Source organism: Schistocerca gregaria, chromosome 1 (genome assembly GCF_023897955.1).
Source record: "Schistocerca gregaria isolate iqSchGreg1 chromosome 1, iqSchGreg1.2, whole genome shotgun sequence".
Lineage (NCBI taxonomy): Eukaryota > Metazoa > Arthropoda > Insecta > Orthoptera > Acrididae > Schistocerca > Schistocerca gregaria.
In genome coordinates, this window is record NC_064920.1 from 856927403 (window position 1) to 856952936 (window position 25534).

Here is a 25534-nt window from a genome sequence, read left to right on the forward strand (position 1 = left end):
ATGCGACCATCATGATGCTCTAAACAGAACCTGGATTCATCAGAAAAAAATGGCGTTTTGCCATCGTGCACCCAGGTTCGTCGTTCAATACACCGTCGCAGGCGCTCCTTTCTATGACGCAGCGTCGATGATAGTCCATGTTGCTGCGAACGTCGTCGAACTGTTCGTGCAGATGGTTGTTGTCTTGCAACTGTCCCCATCTGCTGAATCAGAGATCGAGACGTGGCTGCAAGATCCGCTACAGCCATGCGGATAACATACCTGTCATCACTGCTAGTGATTCGAGGCCGTTGGGATCCAGCACGGCGTTCCGTAGTACCCTCCTGAACCCACCGATTCCATATTCTCCTAACAGTCATTCGGTCTCCACCAACGCGAGTAGCAATGTCGCTATACGATATACCGCAATCACGATAGGCTACAATCCGACCTTTATCAAAGTCGGAAACGTCATGGCACGCGTTTCTCCTCCTTACACGAGGCATCAAAACAACGTTTCACCAGGCAACGCCGGTCAACTGCTGTTTGTGTATGAGAAATCGTTTGGAAACTTTCCTCATGTCATCATATTGTAGCTGTCGCCACCGGTGCCAAACTTTCGTGAATGCACTGAAAAGCTAATCATTTGCATATCACAGCATCTTCTTCCTGTCGGTTAAATTTCACGTTTGTACCACGTCATCTTCGTGGTGTAGCAATTTTAATGACCAGTAGTGTATTATTTCTTCCACCTAATTATTGTGATATGGCAGCCAGTGTATGCCCATCGAAGGAAGATAGTCCACCACCTTTCACTTGACAGCGAACACGGTAAATGTAGTAACCCGATTTCCAAGGAACTTCACTCGGTGGAAGAGAGATCGCAGTGAGCGAACACGTATCTCCGCATATCCGTAGATACTTGACCGTTTCTCAGGAAACAACCGCGGAAGATTTCGAGTTACTTTATGTGCCTTTTAGCAAGCCAAAGAAAATGGTGCAACTCCCTGATATCGTGTAGCTCCCCAGAGACCACGTAGAAGTGCCTCATCACGACGTGTCATGGACTCGACTAACGCCTGAAGTAGTGCTGGAGGGATCTGACACTATGAATCCTGCAGTGCTGTCCATAAATCCCTAAGAGGACGACGGCGTGGAGAATGTTGCAAGGCATCACAGGTATGCCCAATAATGTTCATGTCTGGTAGCCAGCGGAAGCGTATTAACTCAGAAGAGTGGTCCTGGAGCCACTCTGTAGCTGGAATTGATCTAGTCCGTAGGAGCGCATAATGGATATGAATGGATGCAGGTGATCAGACAGGACGCTTACTTACATACAGGTCACCTGTCAGAGTCGTATCTATGCGTATCAGGGGTCCCATATCACTCCAACTGCACACCCCGCACCATTACAGAGCCTCCACCATCTGGAAAAGTCCCCTGCTGATACGAAGGGTCCGTGGATTCATGCGGTTGTCTCCACACCATACACGCCCAACCGCTAGATGCAATTTGAAACGAGATTCGTCCAACAAGACAACTTGTTTCCAGTATCAACAGTCCAATGTCGATGCTGACGAGCCCAGGCGAAGCGTAAAGATTTGTGTCGTGCAGTCATCAAGGGTACACGAGTTGGTCCTCGACTCCGAAAGCCCCTATCGATGATGAAATCTGCACCAGTTTGTCGTCGTTGGTCCGCTTCTTGCAGGATCTTTCTCCAGCGGCGTCGATGTCGCAGATATGATTTTTTACCAGATTCCTGATATTCACGGTACACTGTTGAAATGGTCGTGCGGCAAATCCCCACTTCACCACTGCCTCTAAGGTGCTGTGTCCAATCTCTCGTGCGTCGACTAAAGCACCACGCTCAGACTCACTTAAATCTTGACAACCTACTATTGTAGTAGCAGTAACAGATCTAACAACCGCGTGAGACACTTGCTGTCTTATACAGGCGTTGTCGACTGCATCGCCGTACTCTACCTGTACTTGAATACGCATGGCTGTACCAGTATCTTTGGCGCTTCGGTGTAGTTAAACCGAATCCGAGGCACAGTTCCCGCCCCCCCCCCCCCCCCTGCCTCATTTCCCTGTTCGAAACCCCAATCATTGTTTTTATTTTTGTTTTCCTATATGTACCCGCGTCTACAGAAGATTACTACGTGAATGTTACGAAAGTGTATTGAAATAACGTTGTCCTTATTCGTCTACTAATTGCATGTCTGCTGAATCAATTCAAATAAATAAAGAAATGAAAAAATTATTTGAAAACGTTTTCCATAAAATTCCTGTGGTGTATCCCGATCCATAATAATCAATTGTAAGCACAGGTTTTCGGTAAAGACATCCGCTTTGTCGGGTTTTCAAGGAATTTTCGCCAGTACATAAAATCAACAGCAATGTTAACGACGTTTCCTTCTCGAGTGAAATTCATATGAAGAAATATTACTGTAGCAAACATGCCTGCAAACTCTGCTCATAGCGTTCGGAATATCTGTGTTTAGAAGGTCTCTACCATTGCTATCATCCAAGGGAATGCATCAGATCTTCTGAGGAATAAACATTAGAATAAAATATAAGAATTAATGTAATTATTGAGATAAGAATAAAGAAAGCACTCTGTCTTCAGACTACAACTAGCCAATCGGGACCATCCGACCGCCGTGTCATCCTCAGCTGTGAATGCTGATAGGAGGGGGGTTCACCAGACACCTCTCCCGGTCGTTAGGATAGTGTTCTTTTACCGGAGCCCCTACTACTAGGTCGAGTAGCTCCTCAATTGGCATACGAGGCTGTGTGCACCCCGAAAAATGACAACAGCGCATGGCGTCCTGGATGGTCACCCATCCAAGTGCAGGCCACGCCCGACAGCGCTTAACTTCGGTAATCTGACGGGAACCGGTGCATCCACTGCAGCAAGATCCTTGTCGTTGAGATAACAATGATCCACAAGAAAACAAGAATTTAAAAACACGTTAACCCTGAAATATCATGCACACACACATACACTAAATCTATCACACTTATTGCGAAATCGAGTTGTAATTTGACAATTAATATAACGCCCTGTATCCTCTAGCTTGATGGGAAACATTCGGATGGTAAACTTCTACGGACACTCCGCATGAATAAGGGAAGTAAATAAACGCAATAATCCGATTTCGAATGTGGGGCAGAAAACTGAAGGGTCACAACGCTAGCCACTGAGCGAGCATTTCGGCCGAAGTTATACGGAGCTAAAAGGCACACGAGGTACCACCGTTTTTTCACAATCAGATACCGTCGAGTATCTGTGGATAAGCCGAGACACTTTTACTCCTCTGGTGCTAAGCGAAGTTTTTGGAAAATTGAGTTGTGGCACCACCCGTGATCTTCTCGTAAGTATCTTCATCCTCACCGTTCATTTTTATTACTTATCGAAAATTGGACATTGTTATCATCAAGGTCGTAAGTAACGCACACCAAAGGCAATCACAGTCAATACCTTCAGTGTACGGTAGCGATGGCAGTGTTACCGATGAAGAGCCACTAAACCGGAGTTAGTAAATACTGTTTTCCGAAGTTCCTTCACCAAAGAAGACCACGTAGACATTCCAAACTCAAGAATAGCTGTTAGCATTAGTGACATAGAAATGTATGTCCTCGGTGTAGCGAAGCAACTGAAATCACTTAATAAATATGTTCCTTTCGGAGTAAGCTCATATAACAGCTCAATTCTTAGTAATTGTATACAACCGCTCTCTCGACAAAATATCCTAAGCGAAATTTTTACAAATATCGAATACTATTTTGTTTCTCGTTAAAAATTTCTCAGTTTTTCGCATTGAACAAACAAAATATATGTAGCACATACTTTGAGATACGTTTTAATGCTTCCTATATTTTCAAATATATACTACGTTAGGAACATATCTAAATTAGGCTTAACACAAAGTTTGACATTTTTGGCACTTCAGATTATGGAATAATCCATTAATTTCAAGTTTGTCAAAATTAAAACAAATAATCGAATATCTAATAATTCATTGTCAAAGAAAACATTATAAAACATAATAACACAATAGAAAAGCACGCGAAATATATGATTTTCAGTTATTGATTTCCTCATCCTAAGTAATTTCACTTGCAGAAGTCACAAACATATCGTCCTTTACATAACGTGCACATTCGGTATACAATTACATTTCGGATATTAAACACACTACCCATTCTTCCCCTGCCTCGTTCTGCGAAAAGTTGCCTGAGCAAAATAGGCAGTTGCTATCTCCATTAGTGGGTACCCTGTTGTCCAGAACGCCACTAAGTGCGGACGAATCTTCTCTCACGCCAAAAACATCATCCCCAAAATCAGATGATTCTTGGTTCCTAGGCTTTAGTGGCCTCTGCTTCTTTATCTCCGGTTAATTTTTTGCAGTCGCCGATGCTTCAAGAGATCCCTTGTATGGAGACAAGGTTAGGCCTGCTGAAGGACATGCTTTTTTTCCCTTCATTCCTGGACCCTTCCTCATTTATGCAATGGGTGAGATTTGTCAAGGTGTAATTTCAGATGTTCCTCCCCCTGCTTCAATATTAGCTTTTCCACTTTTAGAAGCCACAACTCCTGCATATGGTTCATTGACTTTATCGTTAGGTAAATCCTTAATTATTCCTTCATTATTGGCAATGAAATCTGCATCCGTGAAAATGTGTGGGTTTAGCCGGTATATTCCTGTCATCCTAAATCCATTGACTGCTATGTCTCCCCTGTCTGGCACTTGAGGTAGACCTTCGCATTCACTTCACTAATGTCCTCGTTTGTTACTGGACACGCGTTTTCCCTCATCCATCCACGAACCAGCTCAGAATAATAGGCTTTCAAAGACGAAAGTTCCATCCAGCGGTTGCATCTTGTGGGAGCCATGAGGAAGCAGACACAAGATACTAACATGTTTCCGAGTGCGAGATTTATAACATCCTCATTTCTTTCCTCTAACATTTTAATTACTATTTTTATAGCAAACTCACCCCACTGCTTTCGAGCTCGTGAAGTCATTTCTGAAGTAATTCCTATAAGTAAAACAGGTTGTGATAGTGCGCTACAGATATGGAATACTGGAGTACAAACATGGACACAGCCATTTTGAAATTCAGAAACGCAAATAAAATAAGAAATTTAATTTAAATAGGCAATAATCACACCATTTTAAGGCTTAATGTATTAGCTAAGGGTCTATTTACAAAACATATTAATAATTTATGTGTTGTGACAAGAATTAAATTGAAAGCCAGTAACCTGCAACAATTACGCCGCCTAGTGAATTCGTTAAAACAGCTTCACTCACTCGCAATTGCAGCCACCTGTAATATGAATGCATCCCAATGAAGTGTACAGTTGGTGAACGTAGATTTTGAGCAGCTAACCAAACTACGGTACTTACAAGGCGATAAATCATTGTATTCCATATTACTACCCTATTCCATATTTCTACCTCTTCCTCTACGTGAAGAATAGAAAGTTGCACAGGTCACGACACTACTCAAGAAAAGGGATTAAAAGCGCTTCACAGTAATTAATGTGATTTGGACATTCATCAGTGAAAAGCGGTTTCGTTACTACTGTATCTGACTATTGATTGTTGATTGTCACTAGGACAGCTTTGATGTTGTATCAGCCTAAAACGAACACGAAATATCTTTTATACCTGGTCTGCTTTCACCTTACGTGTTGTAAAAATGGTCCATGACCGAAGTTGGTAGTCATTTACGTTTTTTGTTTTTTTTAATAGACTCCTGATGGCTAAAAATGCATTGTTTCAATCAGTTAATGGCTGCTGGTTATCACTTAACCAGAACATTGGTACTTAATAGGTGCATGGACAGCCAGCGACCTTGTGGAAAGACACTGTCATTCAGAGTAAGTGCTAATGAATCAGTAAGTAGCATCAGTAGAAACTCTTCGATCGCAGCAAAGTTCTTGATGACAGTAGTTGTTGTAAAACACAGGGTGATCAAAATGTCAGTATAAATTTGAAAACGTAATAAACCACCGAATAAAAATTAACACACATGCTTGGAATGACATGGGGTTTTATTAGAACCACCCCATATTACTAGACGCGTGAAAGATCTCTTGCGCACGTCGTTTGGTGATGATCGTGTGCTCAGCCGCCACTTTCGTCATGCTTGGCCTCCCAGGTGCCCAGACCTCAGTACGTGCGATTATTGGCTCTGGGTTACCTGAAGTCGCAAGTGTATCGTGATCGACCGACATCTCTAGGGGTGCTGAAAGACAACATCCGACACCAATGCCTCACCATAACTCCGGACATGCTTTACAGTGCTGTTTACAACATTATTCCTCGACTACAGCTGTTGTTGAGGAATGATTGTGGACATATTGAGCATTTCCTGTAAAGAATATCATCTTTGCTTTGTCTTACTTTTTTATGCTAATTATTGCTATTCTGATCAGATAAAGCGATATCTGTCAGACATTTTTTGAACTTTTGTATTTTTTTAGTTCTAACAGAACCCCATGTCATTCCAAGCATGTGCGTCAATTTTTACCTCTCTATCTACATTATTCCGTGATTCATTCAGTTTTCAAATTTATGCTGACTTTTTGATCACCTGGTATAGACACGCACATTGCATGTGCATCGTGGCTCTTGTGTTTGTGTTTTGGTTTCTGCTGCATTCCGTAAATATACTTTATACGGAATATAGCGACCAAGCGAAGGGATCTGTTCAAATGTCAAAACTAGAAATTTCTTCGCGAACATTCTCAGCTGGGATTTCTTACGTACTACTCAAGTTCGGCCTGTTACTGGCCGAAAAGAACAATCTGAGATATACTGTGACCGTATCTTTCTCTACAGTCATTCATACTTTTCCTCCGGAGCAGGGAAAAGTGTGGTTTGCTAAATATTATATAGCCATTCATATTTTTTTTTTATTTTCCGAATAGCACCGTCTAACAGAAGCATATTAAAGGCATTCCGCTACCATCAGTACAAGCAACACGCTGTAACTCTGCCAGACTGCTCTCTTTAACCGACGCTCATTGTTAAGGCACCGGACGCGTACTCGGGAAGATGGTGGTTCAAAACTCCATCCAGTTACCCAGATTTAGGTTTAACGTGTTTCTTTAGATCGCGTAAGGAAAATGACTAGATTGTTCGCTTGGAACACCACGGCTGATTCCTTTATCCGCATCCAGGATTTCGCTCCATCTCAAATGACTTCGTCATCGTCGGGACGTTACACTTCAATATTTTTTTACATTTTCTGTTGTTTATATGCTTCCTGCAGCTGTACGCCCTGTTACGGGACGCAGACATAATTCACTCTACAACAGGAGTGAGCAATGCTAAGATGTCGTCGTGACTGACCCACGAACAATGCAAGAACCCGCAGACTGCCGTCAGCGGAAATTAAACAGGCCTTTCATGACTCCCTCATTGCCAGGCAGGAGATGAATATTCTTGGAGCTCCATGAAGTATAGTGCTACTGTACTGAGCTCTGTTTCTGTAAATGCAAGTAACAGGCTGCAGGCAGTGAGAATCGACAGACACGTCCTTGGCTTTCATGTGAGTCGCGCTGAAAGAAACGAAATGTGAGAAGGTCAGGTGTCCAATCACTTTCCTATTCTGACAGTCGAAGGAACGGCTCGTTTCTCTCTTAGGAAAGTTACGTCGCAGCAACAGGAAAAAGGAAATGCTATCTGCACGAGGAGACTTGTTATGGAAACTGGTAGAATCTGTAAAGCAGCAGCACTTTGGTACTGGGTCTGTACGAGCCTCCTGCTCTATACGTTCACCCACCTTGGCGTAATTCACGCTATTGCGAATTTATATGCACATACAAATATATAAAGGCATAATACAAGTCTTAATCGAAACGCAAACTGCACTAATAAATACGGAGTGTGTCGGGTATAAGTATAGTTATTTCTGTTGGTGACTGAGAACGGTGTACTGAACAACATCGCATCAATATTTACATCACTTGTAGACTAATAATTAAAGCCATTACAAGTCGTATGTTTTTACCGTTGGTTAGTATCTCCAACTACGTGTGATGTGAGAAAGCCGTTAATGGTTAATTTGCCCCGGGCACAAGGTCAGATGTTGAAGTGCGGATGTGCGGATGCAAAAAAGCTTAATCTATATTGATAGGCGTAGGCCATTTACTGGTGCAGTTACGACCGTGAGAGAAAACATTAGGGCGTAAAATTTGTGACTTGTTTTTGGGAAAATTGTTCCACCCAAAGAAAAAACAACCAATACTCTGATATTTGTACATATTAAGGTACTACACGCAAAATTTTCTGGAGTTATACCCGTCACACCCTGTACAGTTGATAATATAAAACCAACATTAGGCAACAAAATGATGTTTGTGGTCGAATGTGATGTTGCGCACAAACTGTACGCACATCTCCCCAACCACCTCCCATCTTCGCACTTAAACAGATGTTACAGTGACGATGGAGGTTACTGCCAACAGTATCGTAGATAGAAGTCTCGTTTACATCTTCGCGAACAACACATCTGCTATAGAAGGCGCACTGACGCACTCCTTAATAAACAACCAGGTTAAGTTCGCTTAAGGGTGGATGTAATGGATTTTGGTCCAAAAAGTCGATTTTCCAAAAACAGTTTTCTTCATCAACACAGTTCAATCTATGTTGTGCGTGAATTTTATCGTGATAGCAGCTTTAGAAACGCCTTTAAATTGTTATCTTGGCACTGGCGGCTACTCCCACCTTTCTCGACATTTGGGAAACTGCTTTCTTCACCGGAATTTTTGTCAGTGTGAAGGCTATTATCTTTCGATATCTTTGGCTGACATCTATATCTCTCGCCGACATCTATATCTTTGCCTGAAAACTTTCTTGCATGTGGTTTATTTACTTTTTGACAATAATAATACATATTAGTAGATGGAAGGTTGAATTCACAAACCTTTACGTGGAAGTCAAGATTTATGCATAATGGTTGGTGGAATAACTGTGTTTAGGAAACGGAGGTTTCATGGAAATCTATTCACCAACAAAAAAAGAGGAAGCAGCTCTGAAACCAGAACATAAGCCCTCAGCTTCAGCTCCTAAACTTGGGACAGGAGAATTGTACAGGTGCGTGAATGATGTTGATATGGATTCCACTGGATTCGGACTTATTGATTTAGAGCTTCTCTGCCAGGCTATAAAGTTTTTATGTTCATGTGTTAGCTGTAAAAATACCGAATGCATGATTGTTGTTGAAGAAAGAAGAGTGGGACTAGCTTGTGATTTTAAACTAATTTGTAATTCGTGTGGCTATGAATTTTCCTCCTCCAAAAAACTGACACTGGTACCTATGAAAACAAGTTTAGGGTAGTATATGCTCTGACATGCCTTGAATAGTTAAGGAAAGGAGGTAATTTATTCTGTGGTTTTCTGAACATGCCTCCACCTTGTGTAAGGTTTGAGAAAATATATAAAGAAATGTCTGATGCTCTATGCGATACTGCCAAAGTTTCTATGGAGAAAGCAGTGGAGGAATTGGTGCAAATAAACCAAAACTAAATAGATCCTGGGGTAGATATTCATGACGGTGAATACCCTACAAACGTCACTGACCTGTGTGTGTCACACGTCTCAGTATGGAGTTGCATCTGTTATTGGTATTGACTTAGGTAAAGTTTTAGTTGTAGAAATTATGTCTAAATGCTGCTACCAGTGTGCAACAAATGTCCAACAATGAAGACAGTGAGAAACAGTGGCAAGAAAAGCATGCAGTAGCATGCTCTAAAAATTATAGTGGCTCAAGTGGGGGCATGGAGGCTGCTGAGTTGTGAAGATGATCTCCAGATCTGAAGACCAGTATGGTGTTCGATATACACTATGTGATCAAAAATATCCAGACTGCTCAAAAAACATGCGTCTTTTTTCATATTGGGTGCATTGGGTTGGCACCTACTGCCAGGTACTCCATATTAGAGACTTCAGTAGTCATTAGACATCGTGAGAGAGCAGAACGGGGCAATCCGCGGAACTCACGGACTTCAAACGTTGTCAGTTTATTGGGTGTCACTTGTGTAATACGTCTGTACGCGAGATTTCCACACTCCTAAACATCCCTAGGTGCACTGTTTCCGATCTGACTGTGAGGTGGGAACGTGAAGGGACAAGTACAGGACTAAAGCGTAGAAGCCAACCTCGTCTGTTGACTGACAGAGGCCGCCGTATTCTGTAATAGGCAGATTTCTATCCAGACCATCACACAGGAATTCGAAACTGCATCAGAATCCACTAGAAGTACTATAACAGTTAGGCGGAAGGTGAGAAAACTTGGATTTCTTGGTCGATCTGCTGCTCATAACCCACACATCACGCCGCTAAATGCCATACGACGCTTCGCTTGGTGTAAGGAGTGTAAACACTGGATAATTTAACAGTGGAAAAACGTTGTGTGGAGTGACGAATCATAGGACACAATGTGGCGAACCGATGGCAGGGTATGGGTATGGTAAATGCCCGGTAAACGACATCTGCCAGCGTGTGAGTGCCAACAGTAAAATTCGGAGGCGGTGGTGTTATAGTGTGATCGTGGTTTTCATGAAGGGGGCTCGCACCACTTGTTGTTTTGAGTGGCACTATCACAGCACAGGCCTACATTGATGATTTAAGCACCTTCTTGCTTCCCACTGTTGAAGAGCAATTCGGGAATGGCGATTGCATCTTTCAACACGGTCGAGCGCCTGTTCATAATGCACAGTCGGTGGCGGAGTGGTTACATGACAATAACATCCCTGTAGTGGACTAGCCTGCACAGAGTCCTATAGAACACCTTGGGATATTTCACAAGCTGTGACATTGTCGCGAGTAAAACAGTGACCTGTATATACAATAAGTTTCCCTTTATTTACATCTATGGTCACGAACTTACCTTGGGATGTTTTAGCACGCCGACTTCGTGCCAGGCCTCACCGACCAACATCGATACCTCTCCTCAGTGCAGCACTCCGTGAAGAATGGACTGAAATTCACCGAAAAACCTTCCAGCACCTGATTGAACGTATGCCTGCGAGAGTGGAAGATGTCTTCAACGCTAGGGATTGGCCAACACCAAACTGAATTTGATCGTTACTGATGGAGGGCCCCACGAACTTGTAAGTCATTTTCAGCCAGGTGTCCGGATACTTTTCATCAGATAGTGTACTAAATACCTTTGTGATAGGGACTCCTCTTCATTCAATGCTGTACCAGATAAAAATCCGTACAATACAACAATAGAAAAGTTGCAATGTGTTGGCAACATCCTAAAGAGGCTTGGTGGTAGGCCTCGTCGCTTGCTGAAACAGAAGAAAGGTGAAGTACTTGAGGATGTGAAACCACTCGGAGGAAAAGACAGACTTACTCTGAAAGAAACTGATTCTCTTCAGTTATTTTATGGGAGAGGTATCAGGAAAAAAACACATAATTTAGAGGCAATGAGGCGTACTGAGTGGGCAATTTTTTTCTACAAAGTATCCACTGACAAAATACCAATGGACAATCTGTGTCCGAAAGAGTCGGCCGGTTTGGCCGAGCGGTTCTTGGCGCTACAGTCTGGAACCGCGCGACTGCTACGGTCGCAGGTCCGAATCCTGCCTCGGGCATGGATATGTGTGGTGTCGTTAGGTTAGTTAGGTTTAAGTAGTTCTAAGTTAAAAGGGACTGACGACCTCAGAAGTTAAGTCCCATAGAGCTCAGAGCCATTTGAAACATTTTTTTGTCCGAAAGATGAATGGTGTTAGTTCAACAATAGAAATGAGTTGTATTCACATAAACATTCATTACCAGAACCTGTTATGAATACAATTAAGCCAACATTCAGGTTTCTTGCAAACCCTGGTTTATTGAGGAACTATCTTCACGGAAAGACACAAAATGCAAATGAAAGCCTCAGTAATTTAATTTGTATTAGGTGCTCAAAATAGCTGCCTATGGTGCAGTTTTATGTTACGATAACGGAAATAATGGCAGAACTGAAGTGATGAAGAGAGTTGGTATGAATCCTGGCGTGTTTACAACAGCATTTTACTCTATCGACGAGAGCAGGGTAAAGAAAGGTAACAGATAAGTGTATTACCTTCAAAAAAAGGCTGGCCGCATTTGGATAGGACAAAAGAGAAACACGGAGGATAAGGAGTAACAGTATGAAGGATTCTAAAATTGAGGTAAACTTATTACATGTATAAGTATGAGAAGAAAATCTTTGAACCTCATTTTCTCTGTTTTACTTTTTTTACGTTATTAGAAGCCTTTTCTCACATGCGCTAAGGCTATGAAATTTTCAGGAATTGTTCGCAGCGTGTTGCTGTCTCCCTGGGACTAAAAATAACGAGATCTTGCAGTTATATTCTGATCTTAGATGTAGAAATATAGTCATCTTTGGATGTAGAACATTAAAAACTCTGTTGATGATACAATTTGGACCATAAATTAACAGCTGCAGTTCAGTGGTCTTATAACCCTCTCAGGACACTACAATAAAATTTTCAGATTAATTGCGTGATTAGAATTTGAGTTATGGCTTGTTATAAAGATGACAATAAGAAAAACTAAAAATTCACACTTCTAGCAAAGTATTAATTCTACATATTTCATTATATTTTTCCGTGAAAACGCAGCCTTATCTCTTTACACATGCAAAATTTTAGATTTGTACATTAATAAATATGGCTGTAATGATTTTTTAAATAAACGTTTGCATTTTCTGTTACATCCATCCTACAAACTCCTTAATCAACAATCAAATTGAGTTAACTTAAACGGCATCTTAGCGCTAACGTGAAAGTATGTGCCCATATAGATCAGGCGATAATATATACCCTGGTGCCCCTAATTCCTTCACTGTGCGCTGGACAAAAGCGCCGTGGTGTAAAAGTGACTTTAATTTCAGATACTTGGAAATACATGTTTCTTCATTGTAATTGCTATTATTGTGCTGCTCGTTAATACTAGATAAAAAATTCATGAGCAGTTAGAGATAACTGATGTGTGGAGACCGAACGCTGCTGTTGTCACTGCGAATGGGGAAGTCGGATATGACACGACGACAGAACGTCGGGCTTCGGCACGAGCATCGAGGAAATAATGTGGGAGATGCGAGGTGACAGCGCATTACATAGTGGTCAGTTCGTGGGTGCCTAACGCGCGGAAACAAACCTCTTAGGTCCTGCAGGTGCTACACTTTTCACATACACTGAGTCATTACCATTCCCAGAATCAATGGATACAGCCTGCAGCATGTTGATAACACGAACCACCATCTACTATTGCGGATAGACAGGTCAAAATCCAACGAAGCAACCACCGATTCAGTACTGGACGACAACAATCAGTAAATATCGATACCACCCCGAACCAGCCTCTCCGTATGGGGTAGAGGAGCCATAGTCCCACACGTGTACCTCTGCTCACCGTACCTCACTGGGACACTGAACGCTCGTAAGAGGGCAGTTGGCGGGGTTATGCAAAGTGGGTAGTAAAAGTGGCCAGATGACGTTGCAGCCAATAGTGTCATTCGGCCTCTTTTGTCTATAGCATGCGACTCATGGTACGCGAAGAACACTTAGCGTTGATTTTCATGTTATTTTTGGTATGAAGACGGTACTGGACACTGTATTGTTCAGTATCGGAGGCATAAAGCAAACAAGTATTACTTAAGAGACGACAGTGATTTACAACGAAATAATTTTTCTTAGGAGAATCAGAAGTGGAAGCAATGATCCAGTAGGGCACTCATATCAGCATTGCCAATTACAAGGATTTGCAAGACTTGACCGTGTGGCATAAAATTCTCCATTCCTCTCTGGGCAGAACACATCGCCGAGCGAGGTGGCGCAGTGGTTAGCACACTGGACTCGCCTTCTTGGAGACGACGGTTCAATCCCACGTCCGGCCATCCTGATTTAGGTTTTTCGTGATTTCCTTAAATCGCTCCACGCAAATGCCGGGATGGTTAATTTGAGAGGGCACGGCCGACTTCCATCCCCATCCTTCCCTAATCCGATGAGACCGATGACCTCGCTGTTTGGTCTCTTCCCCCAAAACAACCTAACCTAACCACATCACGCACCCACCTTCTTATTTATACACCATTATAGCAGAGGCAAACTATTCCCTGCATTCACCTACAACATCCCCTAGCAACCATTATCTTAGGAAGTCAAAGTGCCACGCTATTCCTCTTGAACTGTAACAGACTGGTTTGAAAAAACAGTAAACGACCATCAAGGAGCTCTTGCGTCACAGCTTGTGGTCTGAGCTCAAATCTTTCGAGCTCGTCTGTGATATCGAGGAAGTAAATCGGATCAGGATGGCTTACAAATATAGAATTCGTGCCGTTGTCATCAGGGCTAAAGTGTTCTTACACATACTTAGCTAGACTTCCCTAATTAAAATGCTCATGACTGCCGTAACAAATGTAAACATACGGAGCATTCAATTTCATCAGATGACTGCAGAGGAGAGTTATATCGGTTGATAACTCTCAGTAACAATGTCAGAGCTGTATCAGAGCGAATGACCGAATAAGGTCAAATAGAAGAGAAAAAAAGAGAAGAGTTTAACGTACTGTCGGCAAAGTGGTTATTACCGACGGAGCTCAAGCCCGGTTTTGAGGAAGGATGAGGAAAAAAATCCTTCGTCTACTTCTCAAAGGAACCATTCCGACATTTGCCTTAAACGATTTAGGAAAATCACGGAAAACCTACGTCTCTATGGCCAAAGGGATTTAAATTACTGTCTTGTCTTACCCACTGCATCAGATTGCTCGTTCGAACAAAGTCTAAACAGATGGGATATATAACGTCAATGGTCCGAGGCAATAATGGAAAACTACAATTCGATGTACAGACAACAAACACTGAGCTATTCCTCATCTCGTTTGATCTCGATTAACGATAGATATCTCACAAAGTCAGGTATAAGAATATAGTTGCTGAGTTACGTTTGGGAACCAATAGTAATTTTTCATCCTTAAAAAATTCATTGGTTTTGCTGCAATATATATTACTATTAGACCATGTAGTAATTTTAAAAACGTAATGAGTTTTTCTTATGCAGCAGCCGCAGGTGTACAACTCCATTTTGAAAAATGAAGAAACCACAGAACAGTTGCTGGATCAACAATCTTTTGTTGTGTACACAACCAGTTTCGGAACACTTAAAGTTCCATCATCTGATGTAAAAAATCACCAAATCATCTAAGGTCATCCTCACGGCATTGTTGTCATGACGCGGAACGCGTGGTTCCGTGACGATAGTGGGGTGATGATGACGTCAGATGATCAGGTGATTTTATTTTTTACAACAAGATAATGGAATTTCAAGCGCTGCGAAAGCGGTCCTGTACACAGTAGAAGATTGTGGATGAACCAACTTTTCTGTAGTTTCTTCATTTTTCAAAATAATTTTAAAAGAAACGGACTCTTAACCAGTATTATCTGGTTTCATAGGCTACAGCGCGGGGATATCCGTAAGACTGACAGTGTAACAAGCGGAACTGTCCTGAGCGAATCTTTTACGGATGCTAACGAGTACCGGCTTCTTGTCAGTTCTAGAAAACTCTACTGCCTATTTGAAAACTAAACCGGAACTCATCCTTAAAAGACTACGCCCCTGCACGGATCGATAGTTCAGAGATTATGTTGTTGTTTCAGAAAAAAATTCAGTCGTGAGTTGCACAATTTTTTTTATTTCGCTTTGCCGGATTCTACACATTAATCTGTCATCTTCAAAAGGTTTATACAGAAGCATACCGCCAAGAGACGTCCGAAAATGTACATAATGTATGCGAAAATTAGAAACACAGATTGGCAGACAGATAATTTACAGTAAATCCTACGACAGTCACTGAGTACTGCTCACGCGACCTTCTATGAGCGGAACTAGGTGCGACATCAGTCTGTCCATGGTTGCAGCAAAGAGAAACACCAGTTCCCATCGGATCGTAGTCCTACTTGTTCAGGCGGGTAATATCAAATATAATTCAGTGGCAAACGTCTAAACCTTACTCTCTGCTGCATATTTTCTAGTCACATGGTGTTCCGTACACTACGAACAACAGAAAGGCTAATTTTTAAAAACCTCGACTTCTCTACAGTCTGGTCTACCCACAGTTTGCAATGACCCTGGACTTAAGTTCGTTTATTAAAACAATAACTGACGAATTCTTGTCATTCAAGCAGCTACGTACTCTCACTCATAAACGTCAGTCCTCTTGCCTTCCTCGGTGTATGTCAGGGCAGCATCGCGATCTTCTATCGCCTCTCGTCCAGAGTCTGGGTTTATAGTATTATGTTACTCAGTATGTCTCTTGTATACGGCAGGATGTGGCCCATTATCTATACCGGCTTTCAGGTTGCAGTGAGATAAATCGATATTGTCTCTAAACTGTAGGTCCACCTATAATTGGCCGGGTAAATCTGTTCAAAGATCAACGAAAGGCATGGTGTAACACCTCCAGTAGGGCCATATGTAGTGAAGCATTTCAGAGCTCAACCTTTGTGCAGATAACTGCTTTCCTCTAACGGAAATCAATCCGCATGAATAAATGCAGCGTGTGCCACCACTATATTTAAATTTAAAGTGGATCTAAATACTGAGTGTATGGCCAAGATAGTAACCAAAGGCAAATCTAAAAATAAAATCCGCATAAGCGCGAGTAGTACTTGCTCAAAGAAGGTTTCGCACAAACTTAATTATGTATATAGATAGTTCATCCATCCCAGGAATCGAAAATCTCAACGATGTTTCCATGTTATCGATATCGATACAGATGCAAACACGTTTACTCAATCCCGAGGAAAAGAGGTTTTAACAGGATAAACAGGAAGGATTCTAAAAATGACTACAAACACTTTTTTGTATGATATAATCAGAAACTGACCATTTTCGGATTTTTTCCTTTAATTGTACTGTGAATTCTTGCTTCTTGCCAATTTGCATGATTCTGCGTCAACGGGAAGTAAGCTACACATTTTGATGAGACAGTTTACAAGCATCACAATATGTGACATAAACGGTCGAATCTTTTGTCTACATTGACTGAGAAGATCCCATTCAATACATCGCCGCTGATGCTCATGATTTTTGGTTTGTGGGGCGCTCTACTGCGCGGTTATCAGCGTCCCGCTCTCCACACAGCCTAATCTCGCCACGTTCACGAATGATGATGAAATTACGAGGACAGCCCAAACACCCAGTCCCCGGGCAGAGAAAATCCCCAATCCGGCTGGGAATCAAAATCGGGACCCCATGATCCAGAGGCAGCAACGCTAGCCACTAGACCGCGAGCTGCGGACAGTACATCGCTAAGTGACTCTATACCTTAATATGCAACATATATTTCAACCTGATATATCATCCCGTTGCTGAGAAAAAGGGGTCTTAACAAACGGACGGAAAGACAGTCACATAACAAATCAGTAAAAAAAAATTTCTTGCGCTACGGTCACAAAACAACAATGTCGGACATATTTCTTTACTTTTACTGTGAAACGTTGCTTCTTGCCGAATCTCATGATTCTAGGCCAACGAGAACTACCCCATAGGTTTTGATGAGTGAGTTTACGAGTGACCGTATCTTTTGATTACATTTGCTTAAAAGCTTTCGCTTTCCACACCACCAGGCGACTGCAGACCTTAAAATGTGACATAAATTCCAGCTTGAAATGTGTACCCGTTCCAGAGAAAAAGGGTTTTTAACAGTCCGACATACAGACAGACAGACAGACAGACAACAAGCGATCCTGTAAGGGTTCCGTTGAGATACGGATCGCTAAAACGCGAAAGAAAAGGAAATAAAAAGCCAATTCTGTTTTATACTTTTAACATGGACTTGGCTACGACGAACAGCAGACGATGCTGGGCACTGCATATTGCACTGTTTCGTTGTAGAAGCAACCCTATAGCGAGAACATACTAAAGTTTACTTTTTGTATAACCGGGCTAGACCGGTTTTGTGATTTATGTTAATGAGTGAATACCGATTTACATTTTTTTTTAATTTGTTGCAGAATGAGTAGTGCCTTTCCAAAGATAGTTACTTCTATCATGACAATTATGTAGACAGAAAAGTATAAGTGATAAATATTTTTTCTTCCTAGAATGAATAAAAGCTGTAAGAAAAATTTAAGTATTGCCTCACGCGTAACTGGCCACGATGGTAGGCGTCGAAGGTAGATAACTACAATCGCAGATACGTTAAAAATCGACTCTAGGCTGCGAGCAGGGGATCACAGCGTGTCTCGGAAGCGCTTTTACGGATGAAAGAAACAGTTGCGGGTTCAGAAATACAACAGGCTGCTTTAATTAAGAGCCTTAAATGGAGAGCCGTTGCCATCAAAATCGGTTGGCAGAAAATTAAATTAATTCCGCAAATGAACTTCAGGCAAACGTGATTATTCAACCTCCGTAGAGCGTAACTTTATCCTGCTCATAAGAAAAGAGCACAAAAGGCAGTAATGAATTCCAAGCGAAATGTTTCCAACTTGTTAAATTAGATTTAACGTAAACGGGACACATTCTGTGCCCGATTTCGCCTCATGCACACTCCCTGAGTATGTGAAAGTGTGATAGGAATTGCGTATGTGTTTTATATTCGCGAGTAACCATAATTTTAAATTTTGTGCCCATTCTCTTCCCCGATTTCTACACTACCTGCAGACTATATTACATCTGAATGTGACGGGGCTCAGATTTCGACTTCCACGGCTCGGATATGTTACACTTCACGAAGGCTGCGCTGGGTTTGTATCCGGACAGCACTTTCTCAGGCTGCCTAAACCGTCAGTTAGCCAGGCAAGGTGGCACACATCACGGCCCGGCCAACTCGCTGTAGTCCATGCCGTATACAGGGTGTTACAAAAAGATACGGCCAAACCTTCAGGAAACATTCCTCATACACAAATAAAGAAAAGCTGTTATGTGGACATGTGTCCGGAAACGCTTAATTTCCATGTTAGAGCTCAATTTAGTTTCTTCCACCTACGCTCAATGGAGCACGTTATCATGATTTCATACGGGATACTCTACCTGTGCTGCTAGAACATGTGCCTTTACAAGTACGACACAACATGTGGTTCATGCACGATGGAGCTCCTGCACAATTCAGTCGAAGTGTTCGTACGTTTCTCAACAACAGATTCGGTGACCCATGAATTGGTAGATGCGGACCAATTCCATGGCCTCCACGCTCTCCTGACCTCCACCCTCTTGAATTTCATTTATGAGGGCATTTGAAAGCTCTTGTCTACCCAACCCCGGTACCAAATGTAGAGACTCTTCGTGCTCGTATAGTGGACGGCTGTGAGACAATACGCCATTCTCCAGGGCTGCATCAGCGCATCAAGGATCCCATGCGACGGAGGGTGGACGCTTGTATCCTCGCTAACGGAGGACATTTTGAACATTTCCTGTAACAAAGTGTTTGAAGTCGCACTGGTACGTTCTGTTGCTGTGTGTTTCCATTCCATGATTAATGTGATTTGAAGACAAGTAATAAAATGAGCTCTAACATGGAAAGTAAGCGTTTCCGGACATATGTCCACATAACATATTTTCTTTCTTTGTGTGAGAGGCTTGTTTCCTGAAAGTTTGGCCGTACCTTTATGTATAAGTGGCGGTACTGAAATAACAGTAAACAAAACGTGCTGTAATGGCGATCACAAACATCTGGAAATATAAATAAAAACTCCTTCTTTCGACATTTTGTATGACTCAATGAACCCCTCTCAACAGTTCTTCAAAACGGGAATTGCAACAATATGGATTACGAGTGCAATAGACAGAGAACATTCCGGCTCATTTTCAAACCACAGATATACTCAGTTCTATTCAGTTACGTGTCTCATAGCTTCCTTTGTGAAGACCCAACCTCCCCTTTTTGTCACCAACAACTTCTGCCTGCCCTGTTGCCATACCCAGACCAACGCCGTATGCTCCAGTATACTGAAGACGACACGTCTTCCTTATCCTCCATCTAATTCTCCAATCTTTTCAACAGTTCCTCGAGATCCACCTCAACAACATCACATGTGCACCTCGTTGAGAAACCCATCCTTTTTTTGTCGTTTCGATAAATTATTATCTAAAGATTGGAAATTAATTGAGGTATGTCTCACGCCTGACATTCATAAGTAAACAAATCGGTTTGTTTCTTAGCCAGCAGCAGCTGCGCCTCATAAGATCTTCTAAGTTCGGTTAAGATCACTGCAACAAATAGATAAGATTGATAATCGCACAAATTTCCAGCAACGTAGTAAAACTCCTGTTTGAAAAACTTGACAAGTACAATGAGACATGGAAGAATGGTTCACGCCTGTATTCTATTTGCCTTGCTGTCAAATTTAATGGCATATTTTCTCTTTTTGTTTATATAAACAGTAATTTAGCAATGCTGGCGAAAATAAAGGTCGTTTGTTTTGCGCTGGCTATTTTGATGCCAAGCTTCAGTGAGAATTATAAGCAAATACCTCTGCTAATTCGACCCACCTGCTGGTGTGGTCCGGTTGTTCAGTGGGTCGTGAGGTCACGAACCACCAGCACGTGGCTACGTTGACCCACATTCCCATCTCTGAGCGCCCTGCCCCGTCGACACTCGGCAAATTAACGCAGAGTCCTCTCTTTCTCTATCTTTCTCTCCTCCTTTGTTCCTCCATCCCCCCTCTATCTCCGACGCTGAAGCCAAACTTTGAAACTTCCACATGACTTCTAATTGCTATGTAATAACGGAGCCGTTTCAGGCTCGGTTCTAACCCTTCACGACGACAAACTGTGAGGATTAACAAAGACGGCTACAGTTTCGTAGAGGAGAAATATGCGATGTCGTCAATCACTGCTATTGTTTAACTTGTGACACAAAGTCGAGTAGTTCGCTAAATAATAAGAATCCACTTGTTATAAGAACTTTATTGAAGTGTTTCGGGCTTGGTCCATCATAAGAATATCGGAAACAAACTTGTTACAAAGTATCGTGTCAAGTGGTAGCTGTACTACCACAGGTGCCCGATTGCAGAACCACTGTTTTACACATTCTTCGAATTTTGATTCATTCAGAATTGTTGTTTGTATTTAAGTACATATGTTCACCATCTCGTATGCAAGTAACTGAACCCCTTAAGTGGCGTACACTATACTCTTCGCAGCATGAGTTGATTTTAACTCAGTGAAAGAGATCTGACCTAGTTTCTCGTAAACAGTATTTAAATTTGCGTTGGCTGTAATTATTTCCTTCAGTTCTTCATATGCTGTCTAGATGAATGGATAAGGTTATGAAAATTGAACATAACCGAAAAAGTTACTGTAAAGGTTCCCAGATGCCAGATCACATAAGGCGAATGCAATTAGTCCTTTTACCTAAGTGTTGTAGCCCGACGCTGGATTAGGTAGACCATTGATGTTAATATTGTAATGGGAGTGTCCAAGATCGATCCCAAGTCGATAGCCGAAAACACAGTACAGAGCGAAAGTTACGAATAGAAGTAATGTTTGGCAGAATCTGTATCTATGAAGGAAAGCCAGAATCGTGTTAAATAACAACACACACTTTCCAAGTGAAACACAGTACAGAGCGAAAGTTACGAATAGAAGTAATGTTTGGCAGAATCTGTATCTATGAAGGAAAGCCAGAATCGTGTTAAATAACAACACACACTTTCCAAGTGAGTTTCGTAAACAAAGTACAGGTCCATACAGCATGACAATAGCTGTCTTTTCAGTGAACATGCACCAACAGGGCCAAGAATATTGTGAGAAAGTGAGCTCCGCAGCTATCAAAACAGTAGGCTATGTTTCTAAAGGAATGTGGTGCTTCTGGATATATATTTCCGGATTCGTCCATAAATCACTTGAGGCAAATGTTGAGGTGATGCTCCCAGCTAGGCCACATCGTATCAACCTATATTATTGGGACGTTAACCTCTGCTCTGCCTTTGCTTGTACGAACATCTTTGTGACTTGAAACAGAAACTTTTCTCCGCGCCTTTAAAAAAAAATTGGGTCAAATGGCTCTAAGGACTATGGAACTGAACTTCTAAGGTCATCGGTCTCCTAGACCTACTTAAACATAACTAACCTAAGGACATCACACACGTCCATGCCCGAGGCAGGATTCGAACCTGCGACCGTAGCGCTCGCATGGTTCCAGACTGTAGAGCCTAGAACTGCTCGGCCATCACGGCCGGCACACCTTTTAAAGAGATCGAATATGACGAATGTGCAAGTTTCTTCAATCTAGTTGTTCTATATCACTCCTATAAGCACAGGCTAAATATATCTCACGCTTACAGGGTGGCTATAATCAAAGTGCAGCTATTCACAGAGGCCTCGTGCAGGCTATAATTATCGTATGGCCACTAAACTTGGTAGATACTCTAACGCGTTAATGCAGAACCGATTTACGCTGGAAAAAATTAGTTTCAATTTTGGCTACCAGGTGCAAGTCTGGTGCTGTGAATGCAAGCAAGATGTACATAAATTTTTCCATGTGTAATGGCTTTAGGAAGGGATGTGAACAGAAAAGGTGAAAGGAGTGAGAAAGGCATAATGTGGATTTATTATTAACAGCTGATTACATAATTTTTTTCAGTATGAGCACTGGAAATGTCGACGAGACGCTGCATCCGCAAAACGCCTTGACCAATATTCTCGCATCAGTTCCGATGGAATCTGAGAAACTTGTTCCTGTATGCTGGCCTTCATATCAGTTAGAGACCGAACGTGTCCCTGGTAAACGCGTTCTTTTAGTTATCCCTAGTGATAAAAGTCACCTGGATTCATATCAGGCGACTTTGCACACCACGCATCTAGAAAACCTCTGGAGGTAACACTTCCGTGGAAGGTTGCATTAAGCACATTTTTCGCTGAGCGAATGACGTCAGGTGTTCCTCGTGTTGCATGAAAGCAGTGATTTTCACGTAGTTGCCCTCTTCCAAAGAAGTAATCACATGCTGTCCAAGTAGGTATCGATAACGGGCGGACGTCATGATACACCTGACAGACCCTCTGGGTGGATTCTCTTCGAAGAAGAACTGAGGGTAAAGGTGCTGCTGAATCGACACCACACAGTCACATACGGCAAGTGCAATGGCTCTCCATGCACAAAACTCGGTTCAACAGCACCCCAAATTCGACAGCTCTGTGTATTCACTGCACCCTTTAGTGTAAAGTGTGCCTCGTCACTCCATAGGATATTGCCCGGCCACATGTCATCAGCTTCGATATGTGTCAGAAAGTGGCTCTGAGCACTATGGGACTTAACTTCTCAGGTCATCAGTCCCCTAGAACTTAGCACTACGTAAACATAAGGACATACAACACATCGATGCCGAGGCAGGATTCGAACCTGCGACTGTAGCGCCTTTAACCGCTTGGCCACACCGGCCGGCGATATGTGTCACAAACTGAAGATGAGTCTGTATGTTGCTACGGATCATGTCATTTCAGTTGCTCCATCGTCTGGGTCTTGTACGGGTACCAGTGTAAAAGAGACCGCAAAACTTTCCGTACTGTTGACCATAGGATAGACAATTCTCGTGACACCGCGCGAGCAGTAGCACTGCCCAGGCACGTGTTGCATGGTCAGTTTCAGCAAAAGCAACCTCGCCAACAACTTCCACCGGGATAGGTCGCCTTCCTCTTCCAAGTGCCACACCAAGCTTACCCGAGTTTAAATATCACTCATAAGTCTATGTGTCATAAAGTCTTGAAAGAGTTGAAACAACTCTGGTTTATTTCACTGACCATCGAAACGTGTTGGTTGGCACCAGTCTCGCTATACTACTGATGCGACGGTTCTGAAACCAGTGGATCTAAATGTGTCATTATTGCAAGAAAATTACTTAGGAGGCATTCTGAGACAAGGCCCCACTGTTAGAAGGGCTCTTGCAGCTGATCTAGAGAGGGCTAAGCGAACTTACGATCCCCGACATCCACTGCATGATCATCAGGCTGTAGACCGTCGACTGAAGTCGAGAAAGAGCTTCATCGCCAGGAATCAACCACTAGAGGGAACACCAGAGTGTAACCACATCACCAGATGGAAGAGCAAGCTACCACCTGATATCCCTGTAAAGGAAGACCTAGCTCCAGGAAATGATTTGCCCTACCATATTTGGATATCGCTCAATCGTCATAGGGTGGACGTTCCTCTCTGCAAACCAATATGCGAAAAATGGGGCATTCTTCCAGCTGGTCGAGATACATCCTGCGCGTGCGGAACAATACAAGACCCGGCCCACCTGCTAATTTGTCCTCACCTTGAACAACCCTGCACAACACAGGACCTGATCGAGGGAAACAACAAGGCCATCGGAGATGCTACCTTTTGGAAATGCTGGCCGCATGAATGAATGAATTAGCTTATTTAAACCACTTAATACCATAGGGCCTCTCCTCAGACGTTTCAGTTAGCGATACTCTCTCAGAACAGCACTGTAATTGCTGTCATTCACATAAAACGGTTAGACTAACAGCTCACGGTCTCTATTCTCGATTGCCGTACTACTCAAATGACAGCATGGATGTCATATAAACTGTGTACTGCACCAGATCTGCACCTGGAGGCCACAGTTGGAACTAACTTTTTTCCAATATAAAACGGTTCCACATTAACCATTTAGCATATCTGCCAACTTTCGCTGTCATACGACAGTTACAGCCAGAACTGGACGTCCGTGAGTATCTTCACTTTAATTATAACCACCCGGTACGTTTCCCGACCTCTACGATTCAGTGTTTTTCCTATGTTCTGGCGCAGGTGTATCGATTGATTCCCACACGCGCAGTTGTAGCGTCTAAGCTCTAGAGTCACACGGCAATCAATACCTGCAGGTCAACGTATAAAATTGTAATAGCTCTATCAGAGGCCAAGCCATTTGGAGCGTTGTTGGCGTATAATCACGAAATTCTCAAAGTATTCTCCTCATCACTTTGAACTAGATCTTTTAACATAGTTTTTCATTGTGTCTAAACTGCTGCGGTATTTGATATTTATAAAATTATTCCTGTGTTCTTTTTCTATGCCACACTTGATTCTGATTTCATTGCTACGTGGGTTAAATAAAGTAATTGAAAATGTACAAAATTCTGCCATAGAGAAGTTCTAGCTAATAATATTTTTTAACACAATGAGGAGCCCTCAGTATCGTAATGTAAGAACTAACAGTCTCGTCCCAACGGATAAAAGCCTCGAATAGTTTCACACTTTACTGTTACTGTACTATCAACAAGTCAATGGACCACTCTCTCGCTTCAGAAATGGCTTGCAGTCGTTTAACAGGAGGATGCTTATGCGTCCCTCTTACCGTCCAGATCACCGGACCTCATTCCTGTAGAGCACACCTGGAAAGTCACTGTGCGCCTTGGAGCCAGCTACGAACTAATTTCCACGAATTGTGGGCGGCGGTCTGTTGGTGCTGACTCAGAACAACTCCCCAATGACTGTGTCGTCTTGCAGAGTTCGTGACAGGAGGTAGTATAGCCCTCATCAGGGCGACTGGGTGGGGGTACATGACACAGCTGCTCACCAGCGAATACAGGAA

General features: G+C 42.5%; 1 protein-coding gene and 1 pseudogene across 1 annotated transcript in view; one reads left to right on the plus strand and one right to left on the minus strand.

The window, feature by feature from the left end:
* Window positions 1-25534, plus strand: part of LOC126278200 (uncharacterized) — a 483044-nt gene that overhangs the window by 259816 nt on the left and 197694 nt on the right. The gene's annotated exons all lie outside the window — the stretch shown is intronic.
* LOC126291567 (5S ribosomal RNA) lies at window positions 2791-2908 on the minus strand (annotated as a pseudogene).